The sequence below is a fragment of the Coccinella septempunctata genome, chromosome 6 (genome assembly GCF_907165205.1).
Source record: "Coccinella septempunctata chromosome 6, icCocSept1.1, whole genome shotgun sequence".
In the NCBI taxonomy this organism is placed as follows: Eukaryota; Metazoa; Arthropoda; class Insecta; order Coleoptera; family Coccinellidae; genus Coccinella; species Coccinella septempunctata.
The window spans coordinates 26,749,592-26,761,741 of NC_058194.1; the positions used below are offsets into that span (position 1 = coordinate 26,749,592).

At 37.5% G+C, this 12,150-nt stretch overlaps 1 protein-coding gene across 2 annotated transcripts in view; it reads right to left on the reverse strand.

Moving 5' to 3' along the window:
- LOC123314971 (nuclear hormone receptor FTZ-F1 beta) overlaps positions 1 to 12,150 on the reverse strand; it is a 30,764-nt gene that overhangs the window by 16,118 nt on the left and 2,496 nt on the right. Inside the window, exon 1 of one of the 2 annotated variants that reach the window (XM_044900467.1) lies at positions 11,331 to 11,622. The exons of the other annotated variant lie outside the window; for it this stretch is intronic. The gene's annotated coding sequence lies outside the window, so the exon portion shown is untranslated. Of the gene's footprint in view, positions 1 to 11,330; positions 11,623 to 12,150 lie in introns of those variants that run through there. 2 annotated transcript variants of the gene reach the window in all.

Consider the following 12,150-nt stretch of genomic DNA (forward strand, 5'->3'; position numbering starts at 1 on the left):
ACCGTAAATCAGGACTAGCAGGAGCATAGGTATCTTTTACGGCGGAGGCATGCAGTTCCCCATACGAGAAACTTCCTCATATTAAACTTTTTGCGCCCCACGTTGGGGGCCAAAATTCATGGAATCCTCTTCTCACTGTGCTCAGGGAAATTTTAATTACTCTTGACAACGTCGAATTGCCGTTCTGCAAGTGCTGAAAGAGTGTCTTAAAAGAAGTTCAGTGAAAATAAACGTGTTATCAAACGTTGGCAAATGAATTTTATATGAAAAGTGTTGCAGGATCAAGAATAATCACATATGCCAATAACTGAGTTTTCGAGGGCTAAGACCGTAAATCAGGACTAGCAGGAGCATAGGTATCTTTTACAGCGGAGGCATGCAGTTCCCCATACGAGAAACTTCCTCATATTAAACTTTTTGCGCCCCACGTTGGGCGCCAAAATTCATGGAATCCTCTTCTCATTGTGCTCAGAGAAATTTTAATTACTCTTGACAACGTCGAATTGCCGTTCAGCAAGTGCTGAAAGAGTGTCTTATCATAGAAGAAGTTCAGTGAAAATAAACGTGTTATCAAACGTTGGCAAATGAATTTTATATCAAAAGTGTTGCAGGATCAAGAATAATCAAACATGCCAATAACTGTGTTTGGGGGACTAAGACCGTACCATATATCAGGACTAGCAGGAGCATAGGTATCTTTTACGGCGGAGGTTCGGCTGTCACACGCCGCGCCGCCGAACAGTGCTGACGAGATACAAAAGAGGTGGAAAGAGAAAGAAGATCCGTTCAGATGTCCTCGTAAGGTCGAACGCTGGCATTAAAATAATGATAATCGCCGAGTCTAGAGATGGTCAGCGAGGGGGCGGGCGCGGTTCGGGACGGGGGCCGCATTCAGGAAAAGATTGGACGAGGACGGGGCCCGCGTGTTGCGTTTGTGTGTACCGGCCGCACCGCCGCATTCCTCGGCAATTTGCGGAACGAGATATCCGCCGAGAGTTGTCCCAGCAGTCCTGCTCTCGACAGCACGTAAAAATCCTCATTTCGCTACGAGGCTCTTCGTCTTCTACAAATGCATTAATTTTTTCAAGGAAAATGTATAGTAAAGGTATGCAGTAATGAACCGACTCAATAACAAAAATCGAATAAGGTTGGCGACCTTGACTGAGTTAGTATAAATTTCCATATAACGTGCGTTCAAAAAAATTCGTCGTCAAGTAGGCTATGGAATTTCAAACGTCGATATTGCGTATCTAAACGTAGTTCTTAGCTTGTGCTCTATTATTATTACAGGTTAGCTGTCAAGTTAGCGTTTTGGATTGTTGTTAAATTAAAATTACCAGCAAATAATAAAGATGGTTTTTACTGACGTACAAAAAGCATTCATTATTGAATCCTACTTCAGGAATGGGGAGAAAATAGAAGGCGAGTGGAAATATTCTGTTGAGAAATGTCTCAGCGACTTCAGGATCGAGTATCCCAACGTTGCTGTAGATTACCAATCTTTCCAGAGTACTGTTTCGCGATGTGTGAGCGTTTTTCGTGAAACAGGTAGCGTTCAAAGAAAAAAAGGAAGTGGTCGACCAAAGAAGAGAACACCCGAGTTAATCGAAAATGTTGAGAATGTGATGACAGAAGCTCCACGAACCTCTGTTCGGGTTTTATCTCAACTAGCTGGAGTCTCTGTTGGTACATGTCACACAATTTTGAAAGAAGACATCAATTTGTATCCTTATAGATTGACATGTTATCAGAAGATTGAAGAAGTTGATTACCCTCGTAGAATGGCCTTCTGTCAGTGGTTTCTAAACGAATTCAACGATAACCTGAATAAAGTTTTCTTCTCCGACGAAGCCTGGTTTCATCTTTCTGGATATGTCAACTCCCAAAATATGAGAATGTGGAGCAGTCAAAAACCGGAAAATTTTTACATTGAGACACCACTTCATTCTCAGAAAATTGGAGTTTGGTGTGCTATCAGTCAGAGAAGAATTGTTGGACCTATTTTCTTTGACGGAACTTTAACAGCAGAACGCTATAAAGAGGATATTATCATGCCTTTTATAGCTGAATTAAATTTCGAAGAATGGTCATATAGTTATTTTCAACAAGATGGAGCCAGAGCACACACAGCTGTAGAAACATTGGCTACACTAAGGAATATTTTTCAGGATCGACTCATTAGCCTCAATACTGAAAATGAATTTCCTCCAAGATCGTGTGATCTTACACCATGTGATTTCTTCTTATGGCCTCATTTGAAGAATTCTATCTTCCAATCACCTATTTCTAATCTGGACGAACTCAAGACTAGGATCATTGAAAAAATTCATCTAATTAACGATGATCCTTTTATATTGAATAATGTCTTTGAATCTCTCAAAAGAAGATGTGAGAAGTGTTTGGAGCAAAGAGGAGGACATTTCCAACAGCTACTTTAATTATATAGAACTCTTAAACGTGAAACTCATTGTAATGAAAATCCTATAATTCAGTTTCTTCAGTTATGGCAGAGACTGCCTCTGGTTATGGATTTTCACTGTCAGCGTCAATTCAATATTTTATTCATTGAGAAATAAACATATTCTGAGGTTCTTGGTGTGATTTATTTCTATTACCTACTGTTATAGGTACAACCTTTTCACATAATTGTAAGTACAAAAACCATAATACTCGATTCGTTCAAGATTCATGTCTTTGACTTATGAACTCAGGTTAATTTTTCCAATCGCCTCAGATTATTTGGATTCTTGTAATCTAATTCAATGAAAAAATGCTAATAAATCATTATTGAATGTGCAAGTAATTTTTTCTGAGAAATTGCCTTTTCATACAAAATTACGATAAATAGGTTAATGTCATCAATGTTTACATTTGGCTGTGATGACTGATGAGTGTGATGTAAGGAAAGAATTACGTTCAGTCACAGAAAATCAACCTACAAAATTCCAAAGCCTACTTGACGACGAATTTTTTTGAACGCACGTTACATATACTGACAACAAAGGAAAACCTCTTCTATGCTTGGCCCACATGCATTTGTCCCAAACGAATAGACTGACAACGCTTTACGTATGCACCATCAGTAATTTATTCATTAACCAATAACAACATGGCTGCAAAGGCAGTGGTAGCGACAAATTCGGAAAATAGATTTACTGGGCATATAGCTCAATCTTTTCTGGTGAGTTTCTGTTTGTGTTGTCTCTGTTATTAATCCCCACTTAGTTCAATTAGACAGCAGCGAGCAACGAATAGACTCAGAACTAGTCAAAACTCATGCAAATCGGTTTTGTTTCATGAAAAACCCCTCTGATGTGTTTTTTAATCCACAATGCCTTGTACCCCATAGCCTATTTGAATGGAGTAGCGGTGTCAGCGAATAGATTGACGTAAAAACATTTTCTTTTGGAGTATTCTGATGTATTTCTCTGTTCATTAGTCTTTCAGCCAAATTCAAAAAGGCTATAAACGATCGTTATATACTAGTTTTGTAAGTACCTAGTGTGGAGGTAAGAGTGGAAAATCAGCTGAGGATTTGGAAAATGATATCTGTTAGGCTGTTAGCATTGAACTCGATAAAGAAAGTTTAATGGGTGTTAGGGAACCGCTGCAACTTAGGATCTAGAAAAATGCGCAAATGTGAACAAACCTACGCCATCAGGCATAGATATACAAACCTGCAATACCTGATTATCTATGACATTCTATGATCTACGCTCGTTGTTACTTTGACACCATTGAACTTTAGTTTTAGTTCAATGTTTGACACATAGACATAGAGACTCTATGTCTATGCTTTGACATAAATTGTTGTGCGGTGTGTTCTGTGGTGGTTATCATCGATCCATAGACATAGAGACATGGACTGAGCAATGTCAGCATGAAATTGGCTTTTTTTATAGAAAGAGAGACACGCACGTCGGGAATGCAGTTGTCTCTTTTTTGTTCACATAGAGGTGAGTGTAGACCAATCAAAATTCTAGAAAGAGACAACTGCATTCCCGACGTGCGTTTCTCTCTGTCACTTTTTTTGACCGTATATATGTCTATGCATCGATCAGATACCAGAGACAAGTCTCTATGTCATCTCTATGTCAGATACCTAGACAGGGGTGGGTAATGCCGATCCAACTCATCGATAACGGAGAGTAGTGTTCTTGGCCTCGGTATTTATGAAATTCATTTTATTATCCTTTTTTTCAACAAATCGGCCCGAAAATCTGAGTCTCCTGGCCTGCTTGTCTGTAATAAAAATAAGGCCAGCAAATGAAGCCAGCCTAACCTAACCATAAGGAGCTCTCGGGTAGTTGCATAACAACAAATACCAAGATGAACAAGGGAAAAAAACAAGAGATGAAGGCAACGAAATGAGTACGGTGTAGATTGCTACATTCTCGCATAAATATTCACTGGAACTTCTACGTACGCAGTGGAAAAAAGATAAGAGCCTTGGAAACTGTAAAAGTTATTCTATAAGTTACAAGATACGCAGCATTGAGCAATTATAATTATTTACACCTGCAACATTTGCGATAACCGTTATAAAGGGCGTTCATCAAACAGGAGATTCGACTACGTGAACCACAATTCTCATCACTAATAAAAAAATTACACTATAACAAATCCTCTAAAATTGAGAATTAACTAGTCCTTATGCCTTTGGCTGAATAAACTACATGATGATCTGTCATGACGTAGAAAAGGGCAAGCAAATGAAATCCCTTTCAAATAATTCATTGCAAGGGGACTTATTATGGTTTTAACGATCTACCTTCGGTCACTCCAAACGCCAGTTTGTGTCTCGAACCCCTGCCCTGGTTTAATTTAAATTGTAAAATCGTAACGAGATGAGATTTATTAGACGATAATTTCATGTGAATTGGCCATAAACACGAATCCACACATTGTGGCTTGAGACACATGCATCTACAACGCAATATTTCATCGACTTCCCAAAACGTTTAGCACGTTACCAATGGAGGACTTCCCTACATGTTTGCCAACCTAGAAAAAGGTCTAAAAGGTCTACCATCAGGGAATGATTGCTTTCTAACGAAACCTACTTCATTCTTTCCGCAATGATCAAATATATTTATGAAATTCTATCGAGCTTTCTAGAGTTTACTGTTAAAAAGAAAAAAAGATTTTCATAACCTCGATTGCTGTTTGGTTGAAATTTATGTTGGTATCACTACTTCTTGTGACAATCGACATATTTCATTGGCAAATGTCATTTTTACTGATATATATAATATTAATATTGTCTGCTGTATAGCTTACAAAATACAAGAAAACAAGAATGCGTTCAAGCAAAGATTGTGCACATAACCAAAACTTTGCCCATAACCTAACAGATTACTTTTTTCTTCTTGACATTTGCCAACGAAACATGTCAATTGTCACAAGAAGTAGTAATACCAACATAAATTTCAACCAATCAGCAATCGAGGTTATGAAAATCTTTTTTTCTTTTTAACAGTAGACTCTAGAAAGCTCGATAGAATTTCATAAATATATTTGATCATTGCGGAAAGAATGAAATAGGTTTCGTTAGAAAGCAATCATTCCCTGATGGTAGACCTTTTAGACCTTTTTCTAGGTTGGCCAACATGTAGGGAAGTCCTCCATTAAAGAAGATGGTGAGATAGATCTCCGCCTGCCAAAACAGTAGTCAGATCGAACGAAACGATTTCATAGTTAGTCATTTCCGATTTGTTAACTCCTGGCTGCAAGATTTCACCTGGGTGGCCTTTATAGTTTTTGCACAACAATTGGGTTTCTCTTTGCATTGTCGTAATGGCTGCACCTTTCATATGCGATTTCCGACACGTGGTGCCACCACTGAGTAGGTCAATTTTATATCGATTGATATCTCATGGCACTATCTATTATTTCAGTTACACTCGAGCTAATTCAAATACCCATTAATCTTCATTGAATCCCATACAGGGTGTCCTGAAATCAACGAAACAAAATTTGGTCACAGATTAAAGAGAAAAATTTAGGAGACCACAATTTTTTTATTTTTGCCAGTAGGTTCGCCCTTTCAGAGTTAGAGCCACCTGAATTTCGTCCCTAAAATTAATCAGTTATTGCCTCACAATCCAGTTATACGAAAATCAATGAATTTTTACTGGGCCATTATGTGTTCGGAACCACTTAATATTAACCATGTATTTGAATTTCTTGAAAACTGTTTGACCATTAAAAAACTCATACAATTGAAAAATTTTCTTGTCTCTTGCAAGAAAAAATTTAAAAATGTGATTGGACGTTGGGTTCTTTGAATTTCTGCTATTTTTATGGTATGTAATGGTCATAGGAATCTTCTGTTAAAATATGAGTACAAGTCAAAGACTCACCCTGTATAGAACTGTTTCTATTCCTGTTTGCAATATATATTTCCTATGGCATCAAGACGATCTTGATAGAAGGAGTGAATCATCAAACCGCATAGCGGAAATAGTTGAACAGCTTTTATATTACTCATGAGACTTCTGCAGGGGCCATATTTAAAATTAGAAGAAAATGAAGGTGTTTGGAGTTTTGGAAACAGGTCATATTCATATATGAGTCATTTTTATCAAGGACATTCGGACAACTAAATCTACAAATTAAAAGCTAGACGAATAATCTTGCAGGAACTGATGGATAAAAAAATGTAGTAGGTATGCCGTTGAAGTCATGGGCGTAGATAGGTAGGGGCGCCGTAAAAAATTACCTTAATACGCCCATGGCTGAAGGTTCAAGAGATAGGTTATTTGCGTCTTCATTTAAGTGAGAAAATAGACCTTATATTTTTCCTTATTGGAAAGTAAATGTTGGCACTCTTCGATGTTTTTGGTAATAATGAAAAATAAGAAGTATGAGTGTGGATGTGTAATATAAATTCTCGATAACTAACAAACCGACTTTCTTATGATTTATATTCTCGTTAGTTTGCGACTTTCATAAACGAGCTTGTTCCAAATCCAATTTTTAGGGTGATATTCTAATATCATGTTAACGAGACGTTTTTTAACGATTTACTGTTCTCGTAAACTGCGCACACTTTGTTAGGCAACAGATCGGCTCATTAGCGATGAAAATTCCAGTTTCAGACAATTCTGAGATTGCGGCGACCAATGACACAGTAACATTTTAGATTCAATTATGTCAATCTAGTTCGGCGCTATAAGAAGGGAAAAAAAGAGACGAGTACGTTCCATTCTACAACTCGGTTCTGCCGTGGTGAAAACGATCTTCGACGTCGGGAATTGCAAATTGCCAGTTTCGAAATTTTCAACGAACCTCACACACACACACACTCGATCGAGAGAAGAATCGATGCTCGCGTATTTTTACTTTCATTTCACTTATATAATTAATTGAAGGCTGAACGATATGATCGTTGACTGTGTGCATCTTGAGGTTCTTGTAAAATTCGACTTGTATCAGGCTTTAGGAACTGAATGGGTAATTCTCCTCAATTTAGGTTATCACTGCATTATTCAGTTTAAACTGAATAATTATGAGTTTCATTCATGATTTTTTCAAATTCACCGCGGAAACTATTCAAAATCATCCTTCAAATATGGGGTTTTAAAATTTAAATCGTTTTGTGCGGAGTTTACGATTTGGCAACAGGGCATACAAGACAATGGAAAGAACAATGTCCTATCAGCTTGTTTATAAAATAACAGCTGTTGATCTACATGCGCGTTCTTACTGGCGAGCTTCAACTGCAAACGGCCATAAAAATCCCATAAAATTTTACGACCTTCTTCGTTCGTCGCAGACTTCATAGACAGCCATCTTTGTCTATCTCATCAAGATAATGCATTTGTTGTCCTTTATTATCAAGGCATATTTCAGTCGATGTTGCCAGCTTGTGTAATTCTCACAAAACGCTTTAAACTTCAAATACCCATTTTTATTTTTCATTTTTAAGTGCTTAAAATATTTTTTTTGGAAACAGTTGAAATGGTTATTTCAAAATGTGATGTTCAAAAATATTTCATAAAAAATACATCATTTTCGTCAGAAGGAGTATTCCCTATTGAATAAAAGTCACCTTTCCTACGAGATTCGAAATTGTTCGTATGTATCGTATGAAATATTGAATTCAGACTCCTCAGCATCGCCCAGCCTTTTTATTCACATGAATAAAACATACAGTAGAGTCCACCAGAAATTTAATACATTTGAATAAACCATAAATACTTCTCATTTTTGTCATGTAAAGTAGATAAATATGTCAGCATAGTTTTTCGGGATTAACTCTAGATCTGATAACATTCATGGCAGAAATATTTCCACTGGATCTGATATTTCCTAACAGGAATCACACATGCACCCACCATCGAATATTTTTCTTAACGCAGCAATGAAAAATCCTTCAATTTTCAGTATTTTTTTTTTCAAAAAACACACTATAACAATGATCTCAATTGATGTAGAGCCCTAGATTAACATCAATATACCAGATAGCAATCTGCTCTGGGCGTGGATGAAGTAAAGCTCTTGTAGGTATAACATATCACACAAACGATTGACTACGTGTGGGTTAACAACAACTAGAAAACATTCAAGGTTTCCTTGCAACACCTCGGGTACAATTCGAAATTCTTGGAGCTCCCAGTTTGGTTGATAATACGGATCACCTTGAAAATTAAGTTAGTTGCATGTTTTGTTACAATTTAGGTACAGCTACACTTTTTTCCTCTCCTATTATTCCGACAAATGGCGACTTATCAACGTGAAGGTATCTCTGCTTATTCAAATCGGTACCCCAACTCAAGGATGCCCGGGGAGATCTTACATGACAATCGAGGTTGTAAATATTTTTTAGTGGGTCGTGAATGGAATACATAGGAGATTGCTGTTCGTTTCATTCAGCTCTAGAGCATCAATGTCATCTCGGTGGGCCACTTCTTGAATTCACTATTTTCCAGAAAAAAAAAACATTTCTCCAAGATTTCAAACGATTTAAACTTGGGGCACATTAAAACATATTCAAACATATAGCATATATTACAGTTATAAAGATATACCTATCTTATATCAAAAAACCTTACAGAATTTCAAATATAAAATTATGCCCCCCTCTAAAATCACTCCTGGAACCGCCCTTGCCTTTTGGGGAAATTTTGTTGGGTTAGGTTTGTTGTGTTAGTATGAGGTTATGTAAGGTCATGATCAGACTAAAGTAAGACCATCTCCTGTGAATAAATCATCCCAAAAACTACTTCTGACGACAAGAAATTTTTTTTGCGTTCCCTCAATTACATTTCCAAACTAGAATGAATTACGTCTTGAAAAACTTGTGTATAGTTTCCGACGAGGTCCCCCTTGCATAAACAAGCGTGTACCAGTTAAAAATAGCGAAAAAGGAATAATTAATTCTCGGTTTATACAAAAACCGACGGTCAACCTTTCGCAAAATCATAAAACCAATTCTGAATTCGCGAACGCACCGATTGAATTAATGAATTTTCGGCCATGAAATTAGAAATGTAATATGCGAGCGATTACATCTCTTCGTTTATGAAAACTGAATGTCTAATGACTTGAAAAGGCGGATGTGGCACAAGTTTCAAAAAGAGCAGTATAGAGAAGAATGGTTTTCACAATATTATGAATGAAATTAGACATTTTTTCTGTCCTTGTTAGATTTGCATACACAAAATATGAGTCCTGAATATATTACCACTCTTCCGGTACGTAATTTTTTATCGTGCATAGCTTCGATAATCAACTGTTACGTGTACAGTTTAGGCATAACCGTCATGCAAAACTATGCGCTTTTAGGGATAGTCAAAAACTTGGTTAACGCTGCTAAGCTTCTTGGCTTTTCGCAGATAGAAAATAATAGAATATGCCCTTATTTCGAATCATTTCAGCTACTCCATAAACAAGAGAAGAAAAGAAACAGCGTCAAACATAATATGGAATTGGTCAGTCGTCTACTTATATGAACCAAAATTCGGAATAGCTCCTTCTTCTTCTTGAACAATTCATGAATTTCGTTTGTTGGAAAATTGTTGTCAGCATAAATTGGGGAAATTATTTTTTCTACGACCTTTTTTACTCCATTTTCCTCGACTCATCTCAAATCCTCAAGTATCTGAAGCAGAAAAGTGAATTTTTCACTTCTCATATATACATCTTTCGACCAAAATGTTGTAAACCGATTAAATATCCCTAAATTCAGTTAACCGTCATTCGAACAAATTTGCACGATACGTTTGTTAATGAAAAAATGAGAAGTAGAGAAGCATCGCTATCAGTTTTTTAAATCTTCTGAATAAAAATGGAGCCCTGTTTTGCGTTGTCATCTCATCACGTACAAACAGCTGAACCGATTTTTTCGTTTCTTCTTTGAAACCTTCCTCATACTTTGTAGGAGGTTTTAGCGGGAAAAATTTGAAAAAGTTTCCTGGGAAAACCAAGAAGACTAACCAAAATATACATTTCGCGCGCAAGTGTATGTTGGGTAGTCTACCCTCAAGGGACATGCGATTGGTACTTGATTCCTTGATTGCAGTTGATAGTTCACTAATGAACAACACGATCTCAATATTGATTTAATGTTGTCTAAGTTCAGCATTTTGATTATCAGTTAATTCATTATTGTGAGTCTGGATTTGTGATCAGTATATTAATTTCAAGTAATAATATATGCATACATCGCGACTATGCTTTACACTCTCCTATTCACTTTAAATTTCTTTTAGTTTGAGTTTAAAACAATTCTAGTATTCCGTAATTTTCACTGAGATTTATTGCATTCGCAATTGCAATAAGTAGAGATAGCCGTCGTGTGTTTCTAGCAGGAAAATACATGCTTTTCACACTGTCAATTGTATGCAGCCTGTTTCTATGTTGAGGAGCAAAGATTATAGAGTTAACTCTATAATCTTTGGAGGAGCAAAGATTATAGACTCTAACTCTATAAAGATTATATTAAAGATTATAGACTCTAACTCTATAATCTTTGGTTGAGGAGCCTCCAATTTTTGTTCCTGCATCAGGCAAAACGAAAACTGTGGATAATATTATATGTATCAATATGTACCCAAAAAAGTTTATTCACTTTTCATACTTTTATTTGCTTTTTATCTTTTATTTTACTTCCTATTACTAATTATTCCCTCACTGTGGACAATGTCTGTTAGGTCAGCTAGTAACTTTGCACCCCTACTATCCTTATTATGTTCAAAGAATTGAACAAAGTGTCCAAAACAAAAACCTTAACCAGAGTCGAAGCAAACGAAGCGTCGAACAAAGGCAATACGCAAACCATACACCGTTAGTTACAATGTATCAATACAGAATAACTATTATCTTACAGGAGATGCTAATTGTGAAGAAATCGTAGCTGATAAACTCGGCAAGTTCAAGGCTCTTTCGGGTCACGTGTCCAAACGCAAGGTCATCCGTCGAACTGGAATGGAACCACCAACAACTGCCGGTCGCGCGACCGCGGGCGGTACCGTACGACCGAAAAGGTCGACACTGCACGACTGGGGGGTTGGTCGGACGTCGAAAACGCCAAAAATCGCGACAGGTGGTCGTACGGGGGCTGGCCTGACCGCCGGAGAACCGCTCGAGCTTAGACACCGGCGACCAAGACACCTGGTTCAACACTACCAGCAGTCGGTTAGCTGGCGAACGAACGGAAAACAGAAGACAAAAACAGAAACACGCTCACCTTAGTTTATTTACCGCAAGACAGGTTACGGCTGCTCGGAAACGGTCGGTCTCACGAACGGGTTAGTTAGAGAGATTTCGATACCGACGTATATGTACTTGCATCTCTGCCTCCGGTGGTACTAACCAGACGAGACGGTTCCGATGCTGTCACTAGCGAGATGCGACCAGTGTTCAGCGAATGACAGTACTAATGAGATTGTTCGCTTAAGCCTGGAGACATTTGCTTGCACCTTCCCTGGTATGTTTCCCTGTACTGCAATAATCGCTAAGGCTTAAGGCAGTACTTTGTTCTTAGGTCAAAACAAGTCTTGAACCTTGTACTCGCCTAACGATACATGGATCCGTCGACATAGTACACTCCTTGGCCACTGTTTCCCTCTATTATGCAACCATCGATGTTTCAACTATCCTTGTATGCTCTAGGTACAAATAAACTGCGGTCGTATCGACCGTTCT